The sequence below is a fragment of the Peromyscus maniculatus genome, chromosome 1 (assembly GCF_049852395.1).
Source record: "Peromyscus maniculatus bairdii isolate BWxNUB_F1_BW_parent chromosome 1, HU_Pman_BW_mat_3.1, whole genome shotgun sequence".
Taxonomy (NCBI): Eukaryota; Metazoa; Chordata; class Mammalia; order Rodentia; family Cricetidae; genus Peromyscus; species Peromyscus maniculatus.
The window spans coordinates 20,962,677-20,989,215 of NC_134852.1; the positions used below are offsets into that span (position 1 = coordinate 20,962,677).

General features: G+C 42.2%; 1 protein-coding gene and 3 pseudogenes across 1 annotated transcript in view; 1 reads left to right on the forward strand and 3 right to left on the reverse strand.

Annotated features, from left to right (window-relative positions):
- Window positions 1-26,539, reverse strand: part of LOC143273128 (3-beta-hydroxysteroid sulfotransferase-like) — a 291,023-nt gene that overhangs the window by 215,850 nt on the left and 48,634 nt on the right. The gene's annotated exons all lie outside the window — the stretch shown is intronic.
- On the reverse strand, window positions 1,307-13,085 carry LOC143269782 (RE1-silencing transcription factor pseudogene; annotated as a pseudogene).
- LOC143273123 (NACHT, LRR and PYD domains-containing protein 9B-like) lies at window positions 7,907-26,368 on the forward strand (annotated as a pseudogene).
- On the reverse strand, window positions 14,350-15,890 carry LOC143273114 (glycylpeptide N-tetradecanoyltransferase 2 pseudogene; annotated as a pseudogene).

Here is a 26,539-nt window from a genome sequence, read left to right on the forward strand (position 1 = left end):
ACTAAGACTATCATCTCAGTTTATCTGTTGAGGTCAACCAGGAAACCCTAGAATATACCTTGATTTTTGCAAAAGACAAAATAGGGGGAGGGGTTTCTTCAGCATTTCAGTCCACGAGTAACAGTATCCTAACAGGCAAAGTGTTCTCTCACTGTCAACATAGAATGAACTGCTGCTGGAGGTCAACTTGGGCTTTAATTTGCATTAGCACTTACATGCATAGTAGTCCAAGTTGTTGACCTCATGACTTTAAAAAGTAACTCTAAAAAAGTAAAATGGCCCTTCTTGGAAGACTAAAGAAAGACATCCAGCCACAGTTGTAAAAAGTCTCATCAAAACCATATACCCTTTTATGAATTACACCTCAATTAAAAAAAAAGTAGCCCCAAATAAGAAGCAGCTCTGAAAAAGAAAATATAACTTAAGATATTTGAAAAAAACAAGGTGAATACAGGTTCAAAAATAATTAAGATACATTTTCCTAAGGCTACCTAGAATTAGGCTTTAAAGAATTCTACCATTTCAAGTTTACCACTAGTTACTAGATACCTATTTACAAACAAAATGTTCACTTTTTTTGTTCCTTTATCAAGAGAAAAATCTACCTTCAGACTATGAGGGTGGTGATGAGGAAGGACTAGAAAACAAGATTCAAACAATCCCATGCAAATATCACATTTTTCAAATGGAAGAACTCCAAACTGCACTAGAAGTTCCAATCACTAAGACACTTTCCATTGAAATGATTTAAGTTCAACTACATGGCACCAAGGTTTAGGCCTAATATAGGCCTGACAACCAAGTCCTTGTTTTCTGGAAGAAAGGCCTCAAAAATCCCACTCAATTCCACATAACAATACTTCAAAGACCGATTAGGTTTTCATTTCCTTAATATTTTTGTTTTTGACTTCTATTCTTAAAGACTAGATTAAAACTTAGATCATTTCCCAGAAGGCATTGCTTCCCTTTGCTCTATGAAAGAGTCCACCAAGACCTCTTTCTCAAAACCATCTAGCTCCCAGCCTCCAGCCTGTGCTTGTGATGCACCTTTCTCAACATCCATCCTGCCTTTCTTCACTGCACTGCACAAGCTAACAGATTAAGTATCTGTTTTCTTACATTAACTCCCTAGGATTTGCTAAGGTTTTTGCAAGTCACTAGGTAACACATACAGTCCTAAGGAAATAATGCCACTTAAAAATCAGCACTGGGCACTAATTAAAGCGAGCTTGTGTGTGTCCACTGCCTTAAACTAAAAGTGAGGCATTGCTTACAAACTGGGACGAGCCGCCCTCCACCGGCCGGCTCACCACTCCTGCCCATCGGCTGCTTTTCCAAGGAAGTATACATTAACCAGATGACAATTGAAGCGCCTGCTGCAATCCTCTTCCCTTCTGAAAGACTGATCACAGAAAACACAAACTCTCCCTCGGTCATTCCAACTGCCAACCCCTTCTTCCCACCTTCCGAACCTGCTTCCTGTGGCACTGGCCGAGCCCCACGCAGCCCAGAATCATCACTTCCCTCAGACATACCATCACTCAAGTCACTTCCATCATGGCTGTGGACACTCCCGTCCTCATCAATGTCCGGTGACTCGTCCTCAGCCAAAGTGATAGGAGGCGAGGCCGCCACGGTTGGCGATGGGACAGGAGGCAATGGCGACGCCGGTTTGGGTGCTGAGGCTTTCACAGGGACACTGTCTGGGTTCTGCTCAGTGTCCACTTCCATTTCACAAAGCCCAGCTGAACCAGTCTGACAGCATGCAACGTTTCACCACCTGACCCACCTGAGTTTTGTTCCGAGGATAAGACACTGGTAGATTCCCTGGGAGAAGCAAGGGCAGCTAGACTCTTGCCAGCTTCCTCTGTTCCCACTTTCTTGTGAGGGGCCATTTTATCTCCTTCCCCATCAGAGCCAATTTCTTGGTCCTTAGGTGTCTCGTCTCCTCCTGAGCCTCCCCTTGGAAGATCCTGTGCATGCCTGCCTCCCCTCAGAAGCTGGTTATCTCTAACAGGCACTTAGCCAACTTCAACAAGGACTTGCTCCCACCGCACCACCTCACTCCGCATGCCCAACTTCTCCTTGGTACTCTCTTTTCGGGGAGAAGACCTTTTGGTGACTGGTTTCACTTGAAGAGGTGGCTCCATGACAGCAGGAGGCTCTCCCTGAACAGATCCCATGTGAGGAGGCCCTGTCTGAGCAACCTCCACCTGAGCATGGTCCAAAGGACAAAGCAGCCTCTTCTGACAATGTCCCCGCTGAGACTCCATGGGAGGAGGCTGTTCCATCTGAGTAAGCTCCATGGGAAGAGGCTGCTCCATCCCTGGAGGCTCCGTGGGAGGAGGCGGCTCCCTCTGAGGAGGCTCCAGGGGAGAAGGCAGTTCCCTCTGAGCAGGCTCCAGGGGAGGAGGCAGCTCCCTCTGAGGAGGCTCCAGGGGAGAAGGCAGCTCCATCTGAGCAGGCCCAGTCTGAGCAATATCCATGGGAGAAGGAAGCCCGGGCTGAGTAGAGCCTATAGGGGTGACCACCACCTAAGTGAGCCTAGGACCGGAAGAGACCTCCTCCTGAGCCAGCTCCATGGAAGGAGGCTCTGCCGGAGCCGTCTCCTTCTGTGTCTCCTGAGCAGGTCTGCTGCCCTTCTCACTTGACTTACCTTTTTGAGGTTTCCTCTTTGCACCTTTTTTAATGGAAGTATTTTGCTTTTTATTGACCCCCTTAGTCTCCTCTATCTTGCTGTCATCTTTTGGCACCTCAGCACTATTTTTGGATTTGCTTTCCATCTTTTTTTTTTTTCTTTTTTGTCACTGGTTCCTCGTTCACAGGCTCATCTGACGGATGGGCTTCAGCATCCACCTTTCTTTTGTTCTTCTTGGCTTTACTGACTTTTTCTTTATTATTTCCTGTATGTACATCTATGTGTTTCGTCACTGCTACCTTAGTCTCCGTCGCGGATTTCCGAGTTCTGGTAGTTACCTGGACCACTGAGGCATTGCCACAAGACTTCTTCTCTTTTGAAACATCCTTTTTTTCTAGATATTAGGATAGCTACGCCAGCTTGTTTCTTAGGTCCATTTGCATGGAAAGCCTTTTCCCAGCCCTTTACTTGGAGGTAGTGTCTGTCTTTGAAGTTAAGGTGTGTTTCTTGTATGCAGCAGATGGATGGGTCCTGTTTTCTTATCCATTCTGTTAGCCTATATCTTTTTTTTTTTTTTTTGCTTCAAACTGTATGGCCGTGGCAGGCTTCTTGCTAACTGTTCTTATAGCTTAAATTAATCCATTTCCATAAATCTATACCTTGCCAGGTGGCTGGTGGCTTACCGGCATCTTCACATGCTGCTGGTCATGGCAGCGGCTGGCTGTGTCTCTCTCAGCCTATGTCTTTTTATAGGTGAGTTGAGACTATTGATATTGATGGATATTAATGATCAGTGATTGTTAATTCCTGTTATTTTTTGTGGTTGTGTTGTGTTGTCCTTCTGTGGTGTATGTTGGTGTGGGATTATCTATTGCTTGATTTTTCATGGATGTGTTTAGCTTCTTTGGGTTGAATTTTCCCTTCTAGTGCTTTCTGTAGGGCTGGGTTTGTGGACAGGTATTGATTAAATCTGGTTTTATCCTGGAATATTTTGTTTACTCCACCTATGGTGATTGAGAGTTTTGTTGGGTATAATAGTCTGGGTTGGCATCCGTGGTCTCTTAGTGTCTGCATGAGATTTGTCCATGATCTTCTAGCTTTCATAGTCTCTATTGAGTAGTCTGATGTTATTCTGATGGGTTTGCCTTTATATGTTACTTGGTCTTTTTCCTTTGCGGCTCTTAATATTTGTTCTTTGTTCTCTGTGTTTAGTGTTTTGATTATTATGTGGCGAGGGGACTTTTTTTTTGGATCCAGCCTGTTCGGTGTTCTGTAAGCTTCTTGTATCTTCATAAGTATTTCTTTCTTTAGGTTAGGAAAGTTTTCTTCTATGATTTTGTTGAATATATTTTCTGTGCCTTTGAGTTGGTATTCTTCTCCTCCTTCTATCCCTATTATTCTTAGGTTTGGTCTTTTCATGGTGTCCCAAATTTCCTGGACGTTTTGTGTTAGGACTTTTTTGTCTTTAGTGTTTTCTTTGACTGACAAATCTATTTTCTCTATCGCATCTTCAGTGTCAGAGATTCTCTGTTCCATCTCTTGCAGTCGGTTGGTTATGCTTGCTTCTGTAGTTCCTGTTCGTTTAGTCAGGATTTCTATTTCCAGCATTCCCTCAGCATGTGTTTTCTTTATTGTCTCAAATTCATTTTTCAGATCTTGGAATGTTTCTTTCATCTGTTTAATTGCTTTTTCTTGGCTTGATTTGATTTCTTCCCATTTTTTTGTTCGTTTTTTCTTCCATTTCTTTAAGGGAGTTTTTTATTTCCTCTTTAATGGAGTTTCTAATTTCCTCTTTAAGTAAAGTTTTTATTTCCTCTTTAAGGTAGTTTTTCACTTCCTCTTTAAGGAAAGTTTTTATTTCCTCTTTAAGGTAGTTTTTCATTTCCTCTTTAAGGAAAGTTTTTATTTCCTCTTTGAGGGAATGTTTTATTTCTTCTTTAAGGACCTCTATCATCTTCTTAAAGTCATTTTTAGGGTTGATTTCTTCTGTTTCTTCTGTCATGGTATGTTTAGGTCTTGCAGGTGTAGAATCACTAGGTTCTGATGTTGCCATATAGGTCTTTATGTTGTTGCCTGTATTTTTGCACTGGCATCTACTCATCTTTTCCTCTGTGCGGTGCAGGTGGTGTCTGTGTTTGAGAGTGCTTCTCTTGTTCTAATTTTTAGTCTTGGTTTAGTAGGGGTTCTTGGTTAAATTGGTGCTGTTGGGCTGTTTCTTCAGGGACAGCTGATTTCAGTCAGTGAATTATATACTTATGATTCTGGTGATCTGGTTTAGTGGCTGGGTAGTGCCTTCTTCTATGTTCCCTGGTCACATTCTGTTCATTTGTCAACTCCTCAGCTGATCTTGTTTCTTCAGACTTCAAACTGTAGGCATCTGAATCCTCTCCCAGATGGGTTTCAGCTGAGCAGGATAGTCTCACCAACACCTCCAAGTTGTTGGGTTTCACAGGATCAGCAGTTGGGCCCTGGGTTGTCCCCAGACGGAGTGACCAGACTCGCCCTGGTTCTAACCCATGGAGATAGCCTCTTCCCCAGGAGTTGGGGCTAGGGCCATCCCCGTTCCAAGCTGTGTCCGCCCGTCTCCGTCCTGGGCCTGTCCACCCCCACGGCCCGCCGCCACAGGCCCACCTGCGTCCGCTTGTCTCTGCCTCCGGACCTGTATGTCCCTGTCAGCTGCCGCTGGGTCTGTCTGCCTCAGTGGGCCGCCAATGGGCCTGTATGTCTCTGCCAGCTGCCGCTGCGGGCCCACCTACCTCTGGGCCCATCCACCTCTGTGGGCCACCACCGGGCCTGCACGTCCCTGTCGGCCGCCGCCACCGGGCCGTCCACCTCTGCGAGTCGCCGCCGCGGACCCACCTGCGTCTGCCTGTCTCCGCTGCGTGGCCCATGTACTTCTGTGGGCTACCGCCAGGCCTGAATGTCTCTGCCGGCCGCAGATTAGGATAAATTTTTGTAAGATGATAAATTCCCAAGGTTGTAAAGATATGTTCAGGTAAACAGAAACTGAGTTACAGATTTTTGTCTAACTACTTAGACCTTTGCTGATTTTTCAACACTGAGCTTCTAGAAAATTTTAGATAAGAAACAAAATGTTTGATAACACGGCAGTATTTGTTAAACCTAAAGTTATGAAGTTCTACTCAGATTAACAAAACTCTATTTAGAGATTTATGTCTAACCAGTAACATCTTTGTTCTGTTGAATACTAGGCTTTAAGAATATGTTAAATGTTAAAACATCTTTAGCGAACTTCTGCCCCCTAGGGTTTTCCCATTGTGCTCTAAGCCTGTAGACCTCCTCCCTCCTTCAATAAACAGTACTCAGTATTAAAAAAAAAAGAATATGTTAAATGATGAGAAGCAAGTGTTTGTTTGGTAAATAAAAGATGTTTGATGTGTAAGGTTAATAAATTCTTACCATCTACTCAGGCTAGTGGAAACTATCTTTAAATTACTTATCTAGCCTGTTTTCCTTTGCAGCTTGATGTGGGTGCTGGGAACTGAGTTCAGTTCCTCTGCAAGAGCAATATGTGCTCTTAATCTCTTACCTACTACTCCAACCCATATGTATGTATTTCCTCATTTGTGGAGGTACAGTTGAGCACATGTGGAGATCAGAGGACAATTTGTTGGAGTTGCTTATGGGTCCTGTGTGCCCCCATCCATTGAGCCATGTTGACAGCCCAACACTCAATATTTCATAATGTGTGAATATAGTAATTCTTTTTTTTTCAAAATACAATAATAATTTAATGGCATTCAAAAGTCTGTACGGATATCAATTTTCCTTTTTGAAAAGAATTTTTTTTTGGCACCACACGCATGCAGTTCCTGTGGTGGCCAGAAGAGGGCAAGGATCCCTGGAGCTGAACTCAACAGCCAGTTGTCAGTGGCTGTATAGGTGCTGGGAACTGTACCCAGGTCCTCTGGAAGAGCAGCGAGTGCTCTTAACTTAGTGAACATTTCTAATGTACCACTCATTGATACATGCATGTCCCACTCTCAGAGAAGACAGTAGGCCCTTGCCCTCAGAAAACCTGGTGCCAGAAATCACAGAAAAATATCAACCTGTGGTATTGATCACATGCAAGCTGCCTGCTAACTATCCCCATGAATGACCAGAGAAACACTTTCTACTAATCACATTTGGCTTAGGACATTGATCCACATACATTAATGTATCTAAAACAATGAGATATGTATGATTTAACTTTGAACAGCTTGAACCCTGATTAGTTATCCATAGACCTGAACTCATATAACTCCAAAATTCATTTTACTCTGTCTTGTTGCCTGACAAATCTTGCTTTGACTAAGCATAAAATTATAAACATGTATATCAAACTGAAAATTTTTACATACAATGACTTATAAATGACTTACTGGAGCTATGAAAGTTTTAGACTGAACAGCAACATTCTGAGCTCTAACTCATGAAATTGTGTACAAATGAAGTACTTCTGGATTTTGTCCTGGGGAGGTACCATGCCCTTTGCAAATTTGGAAAGCAATACCCAGAATTCATGCTTTATAGTAGCTGTTACACAGAGGTGAGTTTCCAGTTTGGTCATAATGCTTTTACAGTCGACATATCAAATATATTATAACCCTGGATACAGCAAAATAATCAACTGAGTGTCTAGGGTTGAGCCCCATGCTGGGCACCAAGATGAGACTGGATAGCTGGTGAGTTATTTTTCTCTGTGATTAAAGAATGTAAGGGAGGAAAGAGTTCCAGGGAAAGTGAAAGCAAGGTTTATTGGCATTGTAAAATATTTTTTGGTAGAGAAGGGATCCAATATATGGAGACAGTTGACTCTAGAGGGATCCCAGGTTTTTCTTAAAGTACCTCTGGCTTCTGGAGACCTCCCTTCTCTATTGGCCCTGAAATATTCATGTACCTCCTTTAGCATAGAAATTTGAGTTGGCCATGAGTCAGTCAATTCTCCCATGCATGCTCACAGCACGTAAAGAGCTGCATACAGTAGAGGTCTCTATCTAGAGGTGTGGGTGTAGAAAGAACTAGTTGGTTGGTTGGGTTAGGGTGGGGCCTAACCATTCTTCATTTGTAGTGTAACAGGAAGAAAAACCATATCAGATGAAGGCAAAAGGAAACTTATTGCAAGGGAAGAGGTGGGTGACTCTCCTCTTTTTCTTCTTTCCTCAGGACCAGACGTGTATTTAAGAAAAAAAACGTGATTCATTCTCAGGAGGATCCTATTCCTTACTGCCTTGTATTCTGATTTCATCCAACTCTGATAAATGAAGTCCATATAAAGAGATTATGAAGACTACATTTCAACACATATGATCCAATGAGACCTTCATTCAAATAAATGATGAAAACTACCAAAAAAGTGTAGAAGAGCAGTACAAGGCATTGCAAGAAGTATTTGTCAGGTGGATCCAGTCACTGCAGTTGTACTAGGTTGTAAAGGAAAAGGAAAAACTACTTTCTTAAGAAAAGCAATGTTGGACTGGGCATCAGGAAACTTATGACAGAATAGATTTCTTCATCTCTCTCATCACACTTAACAATATCAGAGAGTTGAGCTTAGCTCAGCTTATGTTAACTAAGTTGTCTGAGTCTTCAGAGACACTGGAAGATATCTGATCTGATCCAAAGAGAATCTTGTTTATCCTGGAGGGACTTGAATACCTGAAATTTGACTTGGAACTCAGGACAAACTTGTGCAATGACTGGGGGAAGATGCTGCCGACACAAATTGTCTTCAGCAGTTTGCTACAGGAAGTAATGCTCCCAGAATCCTCTCTGCTTATTGAATTGGGAAACCCAAGTGTACCAAAAAATCTATCCCTTGCTGTGGTATCCAAGGGAGATAACTATTCATGGATTCACTGACGAGACCACAAAGTTCTATTGTATGCGCTTCTTCGCCAGTTACTAGAAAGGCTTACAAGTCTTTGATTATTTAAAAACAAGTCAACAATTACTCACTTTATGCAGAAATCCTTATATATGCTGGGTGTCCTGTAGTATTTTAAAGTAGCAATGAGACAGGGGAGAGGAAATAAGCTTAGTTGATGTAACAGATTTGATTATCTACACAAGCTTTATAGTGAGCTCATTCAGATCAGTGTATGCCAACTGTCCACCTAATCAGAACAGAGCACCATCAAAGACCCTGTGTACCTTGGCTGCAGAGGCAATGTGTAAACAGGTATTTGTGTTCAAGTGTGAGGATCTCAGGAAGAATGAAATATTGGAATCTGAGGAGGCAGTGTGGCTGGGAATGAATTTTCTCTGTACTCAAGGAGACAACTTCATGCTTTCCCATCCTATACTACAGTCGTATTTTGCTGCCCTGTTATATTTCCTCAGACAAGAGAGAGACACAGCTCACTCTGTCATTGGAGCCTGCCCCAACTTCTAAGAGAAGTTTATGCTCATGGCCAAACCATATGGCTCCTGACAGGGCTATTTGTGTTTGGAATTGCCACTGAAAAAGTCACTGACATACTGAAACCACACTATGGTTTTATACCATCCAAAGAGATAAAACAGGAAATCCTCAAATGCTTTAGTAGTTTGAGTCAAGCAGAGTGTAATGAGAAACTGATGAATGCCCAGAGTTTGTTTGAGAGCCTACTTGACAACCAGGAAGAAAGCTTTGAAACAGATGTGATGGATCTATTTGACGAAATGACTGTTGATATTAGTAATGTTGATGCACTGTCAGAGGCTACATATGGTCTGCTGAAATCTCAAAAATTATAGAAACTTCATCTGCATATACAACACAGTATTTTCAGAAATCTATAACCCAGAAGATGTTAACTTAGAAGACCTTGAATACAACAAAAGGTAAGCACAACTCTGAAGATTGTCTTCAGTTCTTCCAGCTTTGCCTTAGCATCCATGCATAATTTTATACATGTGTTTGTGTGCATGCTGTATCCATATGAATTTGTGAACAAGTCAGAGGAAGATGTGGGGTGGCTTTCTTTGTTGTCCTCTGCCTTCACCCTTTGAGAGAGTCTCTCACCACCCTTAAAGCTGGCCAACAGAATACCAGGGTCTACCTGTCTCCCTCTTCTAATGTTGGGGCAACAGCCTCAAGCCACCATGCTCAGCTTTTTAGGTCAGTGCTGTGGATCTGAACTCAGGTCCTCACACTTGCACAGCCTACACTCCCACCCACTGATCCCTCTCTCCAGCATGGCATTTCCTAAGTTCTTACACATCTATGCTTGAGTGTTTAGATGGCATAGTCAGGAAGCCTATCTGTTGAGTCTTGGCACTGTTGTTTGAAGCTATGTGGCCCTGGAAAGTTGTGTCTTGAGTTCCTCCATTTATACAAAGAACAAACTTGTGACAAGGCCAGTTGTGAGGTGGAAATGTGAGCAGCTTTGTTGCAGTGTCTGGCTCTTTTCCTTCATCCATAGAGTGTTTAGTGTCCTGGAGACTACACTGGAGAAGATTCTGGGAACTCGTGTCTGGTTTGAGGCTGTGCTCATACTACATTGCTCTAGTTGCCTTGCTTTGCATTGGCTTTAGGCTGCTAGCTCATACTTGATCTTTCAAATGTGTAGCATCTTTGATGATATCATTGGGTGTAGTTTGCTATTCATTCAGGAGTCCCAAATATCTACCCGAATTCACATAGAAATCATGTTTTCTCACTTCAAAAGGAGACCCTAGAGAACAGAGAAGGCTGGGTGTCTTCAACAGTGATATATACCTATTAACAATGAGTCTCCCAAAGACTCAATCTAGTTCACCTCATCTCAAGCCATGCTTCTTTATTATTATTTTTATTCAATGTATTCATTCACAATTTCATACCTATAGGTAATGCATTCTGGTTACTCTCACCTTCTACTCCATTCTGTTCCCCTACCACCCCATCACACTAACTTCTTCTTTATGAGCTTCTTTCTCACATTCATGTCTTTTTGTTGTGTCAGCTGTTGAGTTTAACGAGGGCTATCAGTGTGTGTATGGGTTTGGAACTGTGCATTAGACCCTGGTGGACTGACTTGTGGGTACAAAACTGGAGATGGCTGCTCCTCCCTGAGAATCCACCAGTAGTCATGTTAGCAGGGAGGAGTAGAGCTGTGTGAGTCTTTCCCCAGCTTCTGATTTACTGGTAACAGGCCCGGTCTCGTGAAAGCAGTGGAGGTATCCATAGCTCTTATGGGATTAAGACCACAATGGCTACACCATGCCCAGAAGATGGTATTTTGTAGCCCACAGGGCCCTCTCTCTCCTCTCTGTCTCTGTCTCTTGGTGCTCCTTTTTCTTTTTTAAAAAGATTTATTTATTTTTATTTAATGCATATAAGTGTTTTGCCTGCATGTATGTCTATGTACCATGTGTGCCTCGTTGAGGGGGTTGGGAGTGATCTGCCTATCTTAGGAATGTCTCAAATTGAATTGAGGCACCAGAGAATAATGATGTGTTATCTCATTGCAGAAATGCAATAAGATATTAGAGTATGTTGTGCAAAATTTTCCAGGACTTGCAGGTGTTGGATCTGGACAGCGGTAATTTCAATGAAACTGCCATTAAGCATCTCTGTGACTTGATGTATCCATCTTCTAAGAATCCTCTGACTGTGTTTAAGCTTCAAAGCTTGTCATAAGTTTCATAGGCATCCATTCTTTAAGTAGATAGAAGATATTCTATCTCCTCCTTGAGGAGACTAATGCATAAATAAATGCAGAACTAAATCCAAAGTAGCAAAAGAAATAGCCAAGAGCCACATATCTGAGGTTCTTCTTTTTTCTTTCTTTTCTCTCTCTCTCTCTCTCTCTCTCTCTCTCTCTCTCTCTCTCTCTCTCTTTCTTTCTTTCTTTCTTTTTTAGCAGAACCGAAGTTTATTGAGACTAATGTCCATGCGTGTATAAATTCACTGCTTTCAAGGCTGGTACAATGTTTGCTTGTTTCCTGCAGCACTTAATATTTCTCTACCAAACTTGGAAAATGGGCCACAGACATGGTCTAATAAGGTGGATGAAACAACTGGAGAAGGTCCTAGTTGTAAGGGAGAGACACTAAATGCTAAGCAGCACACTGTCTTCAAAAGCGGCATACCATTTTTACTTTGTAGTAATTTGGCTTTCTTTGTAGGTAAGCATTGACACAGGCATGGAGAAAGGCTTGACTGATACAGAAAAAAATCCTGATATGGTTATTTCGATAAGAATTCCCTCCCTGCACATCATTAAGTTCCTTGCAATATTGAACATTATCAAAAGTACAATAAGGGTACAGCTCTGTGGTAGAACATGTACTTATTAGCACACAATTCCTGGCTTGATTCCCAGCACCAAAACAAAACAAAACACACACACACACACACACACACACACACACACACACACACACACACACACTTCCAAAACGAACAGCAAAAATTACAGTAGCAACTTAGGTGAAATGTAGCAAGAGAGATTCAATTGGTCTTTCAGACTAGGAAATGGAGCTGTCAGTGCTTTGGATGTGAAATCTACCATGTGTCTGGAAAGTAATTCTGTACTTTAGGAGCAAGAACATAGGATATGAAAACTTTGTCACTCCAAGTTCTGGCTGAATTCATGGGCTGTGCCACCTTTGTTCCATTTACTGACAAATTTCCATTTTGTGAAGGAAAGAAACCTTATAGCACATTTTGGATATAAAGACAGGGCAGTGTAACTTAAAAAAACTCTGGAGACTGTCGCATTTATATTTGGTTTTAACAGCTATTTTATATGTGAGCAGTTGCATTGGTTACTGATTTTGTAAAATGTTGAGTGGTCATGTGCTTAAGTTATGAATACATCAATGTGAACTATTAGTGTATTTAAAGTGATGAGTTCTGTAACAACTGCAATGTGCAGTAAACAAATCTCTAAAGGGATGGTTTAACATTTTTCTCATGAGGTAAAGAAGCCCATGAAAAAAATTCCTGACTGGCAATTCTTAAATCGGAAAACTCAATTTGTATAAGATATAAAATGAGTGAGACAATTCCCAAAGAGCTGTAAATCCAGATTCACTAAACTTGCTTACCTAATGCTGTCTTTCTAAACAGTGTTCCAATGAATAGATAGTTTTATTTCCTGAAGGTGTTCTGTTAAAACGTCACAAAGTTGGGCATGGACCATATGAAACGAGAAATCTGCCATGTGTCTTTAGGAACAGTACTGGTTCCACTTCTGCACCACTTGTGAGGCCCAGGTGCCCCCTCTAGTGGTGCCATCAAGGATGGCACAATTTGTGGCCTACTTCTTAGGACCTTAGTCCACAAACATGGTAAGAGGCCAGATAGCAAATATTTTAACTTTGCAGGCAATACATTCCAGTCTGTCACAACTACTTGATTTCCTTTCGTAGTATGAGGCAGCCACAGGTAGGTCATAATGAAGATGTGGCTGTATTCTGATAAAACTTGGACTTCATAAGATTTGCATGCTACAACTGTCATTCTTTGGGCCATTTCCCCCAACCATTCAAAACATTAATGACCACTGTCAGCTTGTGAGCTGTACAGAACAGCCAACAGGTGAGACTCGACCTAAAAGTAACATTTGGTGAGCCCTTTCTAGCTGGGAAGGAAATGCTATGTTGTCTGAAGTAGTGTTCTGGAGTGGAGCAGAGGCACTGGAGTAAAGACAGGAAGAAGTATCTACTTAGTGGCATCTGACTCCAAGGCCAGTCTATACAATGGCTTTGTTTAGTATTTTATTTTTCCCTGGGATAGTGGCAGCATGCACATATATATACACTGTGAAATTTGTTTTTCAAATTCTAGGTAAGAAAAACATCAGTAACAAAATTATGAATACGTATTTACAAGTAAGACATTTTCCATTAGCATGACAATTTTCATGATAAATTAAAGTCAGCATAAAGGGACATGTGCAATTGTGCATAATAAAAACATTCAGACCATCTCTGTGCTGACAGAACTCCTACACTCCTCTGGGCATTAAATCTGACTTTAGAGCTTTTACTTCCTTTCCCTCACACATCTTTGTCATTGCTGAGAAATGAGACTGCAGGCAGCTGCAAGGTCTGGTCAGTCAGGTGTGTACTCTTTAGTGAGCATGCTGAACATTTGCCCCAACTTTGCTTTTGAAACAATCCACTAACCTGCTGAAGATCAAAGGACAAACCTGCATATTTACTGATTTGGCTAGTATGCTTATGGTATAGACCTGTGTGTTTGCTGATTTGGCTACTATGCTTATGGAATAATAAATGTGTAAGTCACTGGTACATTTTCATATTGCTCCATACATAATTATCTACCACATGTCAATTCTATAAACATTCCCAGTAGCATGTAAGGTAATACACATATGGATCCTTGTTCTGTTATACGAGTATATCACCACTTAACAAGCAGAAAAGCAGCAGTGACTCTCCTAACAGCAAAGGTTTTCTTAACATGATGACACCACTTCTGTTTGGTTCATAGAGAAGCAGTCCCACTTCTAGAGTGGAAGGACAACTTCCTCTCTTTACCATGAGAGCTCTGTTGACACCTTCATCCCTTCCACACATCAGTCAACAGCAGAGTTTGGCTTCGACATCCTAACTAGAAATGTGTACTATTGGCCATCTGTTCTGATGGTTAGCAACTACTGCAATCTCACTCAACTTGTGCTTTTATTCTTCTTTGGAATGGCAGTTCCAGTACTCACTAAATAGAATATTAACAAATGAGAATGTCAGCCTTCTAGAAGTAACATATCCATCTACTGTAGAGCAAGTCCAACTTTTTCCGAGTCCGTCCCTGAACACCTCCAGTTGTACAAATAATACTATAAGTTCCCGCCTCCTATACCAAACTTGAGTTTTTCCAAGAAGGTTTTATTTCCCATCAAGTCTAGTGCATTGAATACATCAAATCCTTTCAACTTGGCTATAATGAGCGCATCATTCGTGAGGTCCAGCAGGGGTGTCTCTGTGTGAATGTTGTAGAAGGAATAGACAGCCTTGAGGCTCTTGTGAGCTGGGTGGTGCATAACCGTGGAGGGGAGTGTGTAGAAACTCAGGAAGTCAGTCAGCTTCCCACTGGGACTCTCCACCACAAATGTGTTAATGATGTGCTCCCGGGGGAGGAACCAGTGGGCCACTTCCTCTTCATCCATCACTGGAGCTAGATGAAACTGCTTCAAGCAGCTGTTGATGAGTTCTCGGACTGCTGTGACGTCTTTCGGTTCCATTGGTCTCAAGCCTGAAGTCTTTGTAACATCCAGAAGTCTGTACAGCTTCATCGTTCTCTGTAAGGTCATGTTTCTACTCAAGTGAGAAAATTTCACCTCTACCAGTTTCCTGGCGTTTAGGGATTGGTGCCAATACCTGCATGTGGCCACAGGCTTAGGAAGAACCACTCCGGCAGTATGCACAGCCTGAAAGATTCCTTCTAGGTTCACTCTTCTAGTTATTTATCGAATTAACACTTGGGCTATCCGTTTTGATCTCGGTTTCTTATGGACACAAAGAAAGTTGATTTCTACCATCCTCTTCACACTGTCATAAATTCGGATGTTTGCTGGAATGGCACTTATGAAACCTACTAGCTTTTTATTTGAAGACACTCGGACCCTACAGTGCCATTGCAGAAGCCAGCCTGGGGGACACAGAGCCCACAAGAGTAACTCAGGCTAATAGTCGAAGAGGAACATACTGTCATCATCTTCCACATAATTCTCATTCAGCAATGTGTACAACTCCTTCAGCACTTCAGCGTTACTCAAGTCTAAAGTGTCCCACATAAAACCTTGTGGCAAAGAATGCAGTTCCTGGCGGATATTGTCCTTGTCTGGTTCAATTGCACCATGATATGTTATGACTTCATTCAATTTGGGCACTGGCTGTGTGTCCCAGAACTGGTATCTGCGCTTTGTGGCCTCATCAATGTTCCTGGCTGGGCCTTGGCATGAAGAGAGCAGCTTCATTGCTCTCTGGATGTCCTGTAGCTTCTGAATAGGTATGGTGGGATTTCATGGCTGCTCCCGCTAAAATCTGCTGCCAGATGGCGTTGTGTTTTGAAGACTGCTGATTTTTAATCTCTTGGGGGTCAGATGCAGAATCGAACTTGGTACCCCCAGAATTCGGCTTCTCCTTTTTTTCTCTTCTGTTTCTTCTTTTTATTTTTTGCTCCCAAATCCCCTCCAGGGCTTCCTTTGGTGTGTTCCGTCTCCTCCTCATTGTCTCCGACTATCCCGCAGGTGTCCTGGTCGTCCAGCTCTAGGCTCTGCTGGCTGGCCGCAGACTCGCTGTCCTCCGCCATCGCGGCAGCTCTGAGCGGCTGGGGAGGCGGTGCTCCGAGCCCTGAGGTTTTTCTATATAGGGGTTTGTAAATGTTTATACATTGTGTGTGTGTGTGTGTGTGTGTGTGTGTGTGTGTGTGTGTGTGTGTACACAGCCAACAGGAGTTGGTTATGTTCTAGAGACTGCAATGAATGTTAACTAAAAATCTAGATTTAAGGTTATTTTGATTGTGTCTATGTATGTGTGCATCTGAATTGGGTCCTCTGGAGTGAGAGTTATAATAAATCATGAGCTGCCTGACATGGATAACTAGAATGCCCAAACAAGCATAGTTTGTGTGGCAAAGTGTGGGATGTCTACAAGTTGCTTGGCCATGTACCCCCACATCCTGTTATAATTCGCCATTTGTCCTTATTGCACAGGTGTCCCTTCATGACTAACTTTGGAGATGGTACATTATTTCACACTCTTCTTCCACTACCTCACCTGAAATCTGTGAACCTGTATGGCACCAATCTCTCCAATGATGTGGTTGAAAATATGTGCTCTGTGCTGAAATGCCCAGCATGCAGAGTGGAGGAACTACTGTAAGTCAGTGCATTGTCTACACTAAGCAGTTTCATTAAAATTACTTTTAAAATCACTTTTAAGGTTTATCTTTGAAAGTTCTGACTTGCATTTGCACATACTACAGAAAATGAATTTCATTATGATAGTTTCTTTTTCTCTTTGTAAAAATGTGTGTGTGTGTGTGTGTGTGTGTGTGTGTGTGTGTGTGTGTATGTAGGTACCTTCAGAAGCCAAAGAGGGCTGTGAGCTATCTGATGTGGGTTCCTGAATTTGAACTCCAGTCCTCTGTTGAAGCAGCAAGTGCTCTTACCTGCTGATCCGCTCTCCACCTCCCCCATGACACCCTTTCGCCTGTGTTTATAATGTACTTCGATCACATTCACTTGTGTGCTGTTGGTTCCCACTCCCTTCTGAAAAATTTCCCCTTGTATTTTGATGACTTCCTTTGTTTTCTGATGGCTTGAATACCAACATAATAGCATATCTGGATTGTATTACACTCATTACTTGGTGTGGGGGGCAGGGCACCTATGGAAATCAGAGGTCAGCATGCAGAGGCACCTTGTGAAAACTACCAGCAGAGAAACAATCTGTAAGTAAAACTTCCACATGGCCCTTGATGGAAGGCTAAGAAGAAAATGGGAGGCAGCCCTGCAACTGCAGGGCAATGTGGAAACAGCATGAGAATGAGTTGAAGTTGGCAGAGTACTGTTGCTCTTAAGCTACATGATTGATAGCTCAGAGTGAGTTTATCACCATTGGTGCTGTGGTATTGTGGCTCATGCTGAGAAACTTCCATTGCAGTCTTTTCCTCTGGCTGTGTACAGGAATTACAAACCTTTGTATTTCGTGAGAGCTTGGTGATGGTGGCAGAATCACTTCTTCTGATATTTGGACTGTTGCCTTGATTCCTGACACAAAGCTTCCCACCTCTTGGCGTTCTCCAGGTGATAGGATCAACTAGTACTCTAATGAATGGTCTTTGGTGGGCAACTGCATAGTGACCAGTCCCCAGAAGAACCAAGCTGGAACCATGTTCTGTAACTGTCATTCTCGTCCCCCATCCTCAGTGAGAATGTTAGTTTGGAGTTAGCCTATCATGTTTACATGATAAAGACTCCATTAAAAAAATCCCAAAAAGTTTGGAATATTTTCATCCTGCTTTGTATTAACTGTCACCTTGACTCAAAGAACAACATCTTGATTCAGTGATTGTCTTTATCAGATTGGGCATGTCTGTCAGGCATTATCCTGATGGTTAATTAATATATGAGGGTACAGTCTGCTATGAAGAGGCATGGTTCCCTGGGTGGGTGGTTCTGGTCTTTATAGGAAGTCTAGCTAACTAGGCAAGAAGCAGCTCCTTCATGATTCTTGCATCCGGGTTCCTGCTCTGACTTCCCCAGTGATGGACTGTGAGCTGGAAGTGTAAGCCAAACCATTTACTCTCTAACCAGCTTTGGTCAGGGTGTTTTATCACAGTGATGGGATGAAAGGAGAACCAGGGGTCTTCTAGTTTGGCAAATATATCCATATGGAGCACTCTACATCCATAAGGCAATGTTCACGTACTTGGGATCCTTACAGATCTTACTCCATGCTCGTGATCTGTTTCTATTATCCTCCATCATATCTTTTGTATATACTAAACTGACAAGGGAGATAGCAAAACCCATAAGCTTTATAATCTCCTCTGTAAGTTAAGCACAAGGAGCAGGTTTTAATAATGTCAGAAGCACAGGTCTATTACAATGGGCTTTCTAACTGATAACTGAAATCTAGAGGGGAGGGTCACTGTGATTGACTCAAGAGGTGTGTGTGTGTGTGTGTGTGTGTGTGTGTGTGTGTGTGTGTGTGTGTGTGTTACAGTGATATTGGTAATTAGACATACTGGATTACAGACCATATTTTAGTGATGGGGTCTATCTCTGCATTAAAGGGCAGGACTTCTACCCACTACATTCCAGTAACATCTATCTCTCTGTTGGTTCTTGTGGCAACCCATAACCTCACCAGCATTTCCAAATGGATCCCAGAGAGTAAAAGTCACCCATATCTGAAAACCACTGGCTTGGGCTTATTCCCAATCAGTAGAACTCTGTAATTCACAATGATAGTCACAGAATTATACTTACAAATTAAATAAGCCTATGATGTAGGTGTGGACTGGTATGTACAGTATTAGAATCTGGGTCATTTGTTTGAACAATAGGTAGTCTTACATAGATCACCTGAAGATGTTATTCCTAACCTGTGACATGTATCTCTAATGTTGGTTGGGGAAATGTGACATTGTTATGCCCAGATTGTGACCCCCCAAAGAATCCACCGTAGACCTTTGGATGTCCAGAATGCAACAGCAAGGTTTATTCTGCAGATACAAGTCTAGACAGGGACTCATTCCTACACCCAATACAGTGAGGCAGGGAGGAGTGTCTCTTTCTTGGGGAAGTTAGTTTTTATAGGCAAAACCCATAAAATTTCTTAGAGGGGAGGGGGTTAGTACGGGTCCATCCTTGATTGGTCAAGTTTTTCTCGGGCCTGGACTCGATCTTATTTTATCTTATCTGTTTGCCCTGTCAGGAGTTTTACAACTCATCTCCGGGGTCTGGTCTTGTTATCTCTGGAGAGGGGCATCTCGTGGTTAATTGGTTACCATCAGACATCCTGACTCTGTTCTTTTGTTCCTGGGGCTGGCGCCATCATTTCTGGGGACTTGAAACTGGCCTGGCCTAGATCACAGTCCCCAAAGCCGCCACTGAAGACTTTTAGGTACAGAATGCAAAAGTAAGGTGTTTTCTAAGTTTACAAGTCTCCAGGGAGGCTCTTCCAAACCTCTCACTCACAGCAGGGAGGTTGGAAGGAGCCTCCCCTTTCTTTATGAGGCTAGTTCTTAAAGGCACAGACCATATAATTTATTTTAACCCACATCCCTTTTTAGTCTTTTGGTCGAATATCCTGACTTTTCCAAAGTCCCTGTAGCAGATACAGCCACCTGGGGAAAAGGGGTCTAAGTTCTTATCTACACTTAGGAATCCTGGTTTAAGCTTCTCTTTGTCTGTAGGGGATAGAGTGGGGGGTTTTACTGAGGTATCACATTTCCCCCCTTTCTTTGTTCCTAGAGGGGCTCAATCATGAGCCCCTAACTTGCTCTAATTTAAGAGATTCCCATGTTCTCACTTCGGGGTCTGCACACGACTTGTATTCAGTGGTCCTGACTTGTGTATAACCCCATTGTACCATGAGTTATATGCTGCCTAGCCTCTGTTTTATAAATTGTACTAGTCTGTTAAGTATATAGGGCCTGAATAAGATAATGAGGATCACAGTGGGCCCTATTAGACTTGCCTCTATGTTAGGGAGCTTTTTTGACCCAGCTGAAAAGGGAAAATGGACGAAGTGTTTTCTTCTGGAACTGCTTCAAGCTGGCACTGGGGCGCAGTTGTCGGGCATGGGGCAGAAAGTTGAAATGCTGGTCAAAGACTGGGCAAGGGGCATTTGTCAGAAGCATGTAGCTGCCTGACCCCATAGGGACAGGGAAGAATCATGTTAGCTGGGCTGGTCCACGTCAGCTTTTAGCAAGTCTGGAGCTCACAGTCGTCTGGAGCAATGTAGTCAGCAACTGAAGCTTGGAGGTGACTGCCAGCCAAATGGAGATCTGTTGAGACAAATTTAAACTAGAAACAGAAGTTAAAATTTATGAACTTATTTGGAACCCCTACGTCCATATCTTTAGTAATGGGAAAAGCACTAGTCCCAAAACTATGAGAGGAAAATACTATCTTTAGGAATACTTATCTGGGGTCCTTCCGACCTCCGTGAAGTGGGTCTAGGTTTTATGACTCTTTTGATCCTTTGAGGCCTACTTACAAAATGACATAAAAGTTTTAGATATGTTAGTATTACTAATCTGTACTGAAATCCATATTGTAAACAAAGCAGGTAATGGGTATCTGTAAAACAGCAGAAGTGGACTCATACCTTTGAGTCCCAACAAGAACTACAGATTTGGGTTAAAAGCTTGTGCATTTTTCTTCTGTCCAGAAAGCCAGGTATAAATTGGACAGAGATTTTTGGCCTCATGAGAAGCATTTTTAGGTTTATATTTACATATATTTAGATGACATCTAAAACAAATTTAAAATGTTGAGCTTGTAACTGAACAATAAGTAGTCATTGCTCTACCAGCTCATCAGGGCTCCTAAATGTTAAGCTCTGAACCATAGAACAAGAGAGTAATCTGAAACATATTTTATCTTAAATCATTTTTTTTTGAGATCGTCAAAGCTTAGAAGTTTTTTTGTTGTAAAAGTGAACTAACAAGCTAGTTATCTCCTTGCAGAAGGATCTGGTTGATGCTCCCATGCTGACAAAGTTAGAGCTAGCCTAGCCATCAGTACTATCAGAAATCTGAGAAGGATAATATCTGAGTGCAGACCAAGAAGCTTCCAATCCTATAAATTACAGGGACCAATCCCTACCCAGGTCTCTAGAGCGTTGGAGGCAGAAGTCATAACAGCATCAATCTTCTTTCACCATCCGGCCCATTAAGATCCTGTTTCCTGACTTCAGCACCAGCAGTTCTGTCACAAGCTTCCCATCAGTTTCTTTACCAGGCTCTAATGTGACCATCACTTTTCCATCAGGCTGGGGGATGCTTCGGAAGAGACAATGTTGCTCCCAGATGAACTGTCCAGTCAACTTGATATTTACATCTACCTGGCCAACCCTGGTGACATTATCTTTGATGTGGTAGGGAAGACATTCAGATATCAAGGGGTCTTCATTTAGATTTGCCAGGTAGGGAGTCTTTTACAGTACAGTACCATCCTCTCGGACAGCCATGCCCATCTTAGCCAGCAATGTTTTTCTCTCCATTTTGAGGGCTTTTGTCTTAGGAGGCTTTTTTTTTTAAGTCTCATTTATCTTGGCAATAATCTTTTTCCGTCTCTTGTAGCCTCTCTATGGCTTCCTCAGGCCCAATTTGGGGCTCAGCACTGGGGGAGAAGGAGGGCTCCAGCTCCCCATTGTGTGGAGGAGGAGACTAGGGTGAAGCTGGGGTGGGAGGAGATGATACCACTGACAGAGCATCTCCAGGACTGTCCTCTTTTACCTTTAGACCTCTTAGGGCAGAGGCTGAGAGTCCCTGAGCCATCAGTAGCTCCCAAAAATGTGCCACCTCCTTCTGCAGCTCTCGGGTAAGCCAGGCATTGGGGCATCTTGCCCTGTGGTCAGTGTAGCCATGATCCAGGCAGAGACGTTGTGGTGCCTTGTATGTAATCTTCTTTGGAGACCTTGGGTCACTGCTAGGATTGGAAGCCTGTCTGATATAATAAGCTTTTAGATCAACATTTAAATGCCATATTCTGCAGATCTCTGAAGTATGAGGGCTGTCCAAGTGTATCTGAATAGACAAACTTTGATTCTAGTTACTTGTTTCAAGCTCAACCCTGAAAACATATGCAAGGGACTGAGTAAATAAGTAAACATATCCCTGTAATATTATATCAGTATTTATTTATCCTGATTATAATTTAAAAAGAACTCAATTATTTATGACTGACTATTTATGTTCTTTAATAGTCTACAAAAGTAGCCTAAAAACAATGCTTTTAAGTTGAAGCTCTTCTAGCATCAAATACAGGTTCAGTAAAGAAACCAAAATAAAATATCATTATATAACATTCTGAAGCCTGAACGTACCTTGGGTAAGAAGAAACATTTTTTAAGCCATTGGTTTTTAACTATAAAAACTGTTCTTAAAAGACTGAGATCTCTCAAATGTCTTTCACCACTGCAACTAGACTCTTTTTGGAACTCTAGTCCTGCCATACATTTGCAAACCTCAGCTGTTTCCTATGATTCCTTTATGTTGCAAAGTTTGGCTGCCAGAGCAAGGTATATTCTTGTATATAAAAGCATTGATGTGCAGCTTTAATATTAATTAAATACCTTATTTATTAAACATATGTTGCCATCTATTTAAATTCTCTAGAAACTTGCTGTTGAACACTTGGTAAAGACATAAGTATTAGGTATTAACCCGAGTAGATCTTTATAACCTTAGTAAAAGATGGCTGCCAGCCACATGGCTGCCCATGAGGTCACCAGCCAAGATGGAGGGAGCCACGTGGTTGCTGTTTAAAGCTCGTTTTTTTAAAACAATAACTTGCACGCATACACACAGTTGGATCCAAGTTACATACATACATACAGTTAAAGCTTGCTTACATTTTTAAGTCACATACCTGTATACATACACATATAAGCAGTTTGCAGAATCATTAGCCATTCTTAAGATGAAAACAAATAAGAATTAACTTTTAAATTCAGTATTTGCAGGTATAAGAAACCATAACAAACAGTTTATATCACATCCCCTCTGACCTTCTACAACCTTCCATGTACCTTCAGTCCATTCCTTTGATCCCTCAAACATTTGCGCTAGACAAATTTTATTTTTTTTTCCTTAAAACAGTAACTCTTATCAAAGTCCTTCTTGTGATTTCCCTCAGTACTCTAGAATGTATTGTAAAGTTGCAATATTTTAAACAAGAACAGAAATACATGCATATACCATAACAAGAAGAACTCTGAATTTGCATCAGCACTATACCATAAACAAGAAACTGTTAGTTAAACTTATAACATAGCCATGGTAGCTTATCAATCATAGGCAGTGACATTTTATTCTTGGAGCCAGACCTTTATAACTTATTTTAATAGCTTGCATTTTATATAAAATCTTTATATCTTAGACCCTATATAAACCTTATTTAAATCTTATAATTTATTTAAACTTTAAAGTTGAACTTTAAAGTTTTATATTTTTATATCTTTTAACTATTTATTTAGACCCAAAATATCATATATTTAAACATTCATGACATGTTTAAGCCTTTAAATTTTTATATCTTAAACTGTTTTTTTTAATTAAAAATCATTTATTTAAACTTTTATTTTAACCAACAATAATTTGAAACCAATTTTTTAAATGGTGGCAAGTATTTGTAACACATTGAACTCAAATGACCAAAACCCATGTAAATTTTTGTTTTTCCTGTGGAAACAAAAGCATAATTTTTCTAGTATCTTGAACTGGTAACCTTTTTTTTTTTTTTTAAGCAAAACCAGGACAGAGAAGGGTTAACAAGAGAAATTCCTGGCTGGCAGAAGAAACCTTGAAGTTATCACAGTAAAGGAAGGGAGGGGGAGCAGTGGTCGGTCATAAAGTATGTCCTTGGCTGCCAGTGTTCCTGAAAAAAAAATTTTTGTTAACTCCTCTGACTAAAGTCAGATTTTCTGTTCAGTGTTCACACAGTTGTCAGTTGCAGGCAGCCATTGCCCTGTCCAGAGCAGGACATGAGAATCTTAGCCCGCCTGTACCGAGAGCACGCACCTCCACCCTCGTGAGAGCAGCCAGCTGCCTGCAGTCCTGATAGCAAGAGAGCTAGGGAGGGAGGGAGGTGAGTAGCAGAAACAGATGACATTACACAGACAATTCAAGTACCAGCACATCAGCACTGAGATGATGATGGCCTCACTCACAGCAAGCAAGCCCCTCGATTGCGGCTCGCACATCCTTCTGGTGGGCTAGGCAAAGGTCTAGTGGAGAAGAAGGGGACTGTCCCATAGCGTCCGTCACAGTCAAGTCAACAATGAGAACAGTTAACACACTACACACAAGACCAAGGGCACACGAAAGAAAAACTTTGCCCCAACGAGACAACCAACAAAGCTCCAAGAACAATGACAGCCTGATGTGCTCTGTGGAGAGTGACCCTCCAGTCTCAATCACACCAAAAACAATCCAGACTCGAGGATCTCTGTCCTTGATCAAACAGACATCAGGGGGCTTTCACATCCCTGTCAGTCAGACATGTACCTTGTTTCTTGGAAGAGAAACAGAGTGTAAAGTAACAATGACCACAATAAAACATACAAAAAAAACCCCACAAAATGGCTCTAACAATTTCCCGGGACAAAATACAAAGTGGCACTTTTTCCCACCATGGGGAAAGGTACCCAAAGATGCTCCTCTCCTAAGCACTCCCTGGAGGAGACTCCCAAAATCAAATGGTCACCTCTGAGGTGGCCCCAAATGGCTCGGGACTAGGGGGTCCCTTGCCCAAATGAGGGAATGAGACGTCTCTCTTTCCCTCCCAGGATCACTGTCCGGACACGTCTGTCCCAGTGAGAGCCTGCAAAGTACAAATCGAGCCCGCAAAGTACAAATAGAGCCTGCAAAGTACAAATCAGTCGACCGGCGCAAAACATAACGAGACAAGACAGAGACAGAGACAGGACAAAGAGCGCTCTTACCGGTAGATGTCAATAAACCTCTGGACCCTTGAGGGTCCCGGTGGGGTCTCTGGGGTTTCCCGGCCAATGCACCAAATGTTATGCCCAGATTGTGACCCCCCAAAGAATCCACCGTAGACCTTTGGATGTCCAGAATGCAACAGCAAGGTTTATTCTGCAGATACAAGTCTAGACAGGGACTCATTCCTACACCCAATACAGTGAGGCAGGGAGGAGTGTCTCTTTCTTGGGGAAGTTAGTTTTTATAGGCAAAACCCATAAAATTTCTTAGAGGGGAGGGGGTTAGTACGGGTCCATCCTTGATTGGTCAAGTTTTTCTCGGGCCTGGACTCGATCTTATTTTATCTTATCTGTTTGCCCTGTCAGGAGTTTTACAACTCATCTCCGGGGTCTGGTCTTGTTATCTCTGGAGAGGGGCATCTCGTGGTTAATTGGTTACCATCAGACATCCTGACTCTGTTCTTTTGTTCCTGGGGCTGGCGCCATCATTTCTGGGGACTTGAAACTGGCCTGGCCTAGATCACAGTCCCCAAAGCCGCCACTGAAGACTTTTAGGTACAGAATGCAAAAGTAAGGTGTTTTCTAAGTTTACAAGTCTCCAGGGAGGCTCTTCCAAACCTCTCACTCACAGCAGGGAGGTTGGAAGGAGCCTCCCCTTTCTTTATGAGGCTAGTTCTTAAAGGCACAGACCATATAATTTATTTTAACCCACATCCCTTTTTAGTCTTTTGGTCGAATATCCTGACTTTTCCAAAGTCCCTGTAGCAGATACAGCCACCTGGGGAAAAGGGGTCTAAGTTCTTATCTACACTTAGGAATCCTGGTTTAAGCTTCTCTTTGTCTGTAGGGGATAGAGTGGGGGGTTTTACTGAGGTATCACAACATCTCAAGTGAGGCTTGTGGCATGATTGCTACTTGCCTAATCTACTGCAAGGTGAAACATCTCTCATTGGTTGAAAATCCCTTGAAGAACAAAGGAGTGATGTTACTGTGTGAAATCCTGAAGCATCGAAGCTGTGTCCTGGAGACACTGATGTGAGTTGGTCTGGGAGAGCATGCCCTGGAGATATTGCAGAACCCTGCACATGGATGCAGCCATCATAAAAGTGATCAAATACCCACTAAGGAATGCATGAGGACAAGGGATGTGTCACTAGACTCAGTCACTTGCCCATGCCTCAGTTGCCAAATCAGTAAGTGGAGCAAATGCAAACAGATACACCATGAGACCAACTTTAGACAAGGAATACTAGCTCTGAAATTCCCTATATATAATTTTTAGCTTAATGAATATGAATATTATGGGGTAAATGATGCCCCTGGAAAGAGATTGGATACCAGGCAAGAGGAGAATATAAATAAGAAAAAAATTCCTTTCAAAGGCAGAGCTTCCTCCATCTTACCTAAGTAACTGTAAACTATCTCCTGCCCTGAGGTTGAGGTTGGTTGCTCATGGTAGCAGAATACCAGACTAATATTGGGATCTAATTGCTAGCAATCCACAGAGTTTATTTAATGATCAAGGAATTTATTTGGGGGTTAACTCACAACCATAGGGGATTTATCGTAGGGTCTAGGAGAGCTGAGCTATGTCCCATGCTGAATGGCTTGGCCCAAGATCTCAACATCCAAACCACGAAGTAGCCAAGAGACAGATGCATATATACATCCTAGGTTTTACAAGTTCCCCAGTGGCAATGCCCCAGGGGCATGTTCCTCAAGGTCATAGGCAGGTGTAACAGCTACAGCTGCCTCACTAGAGTCAGTGCTTCAGGG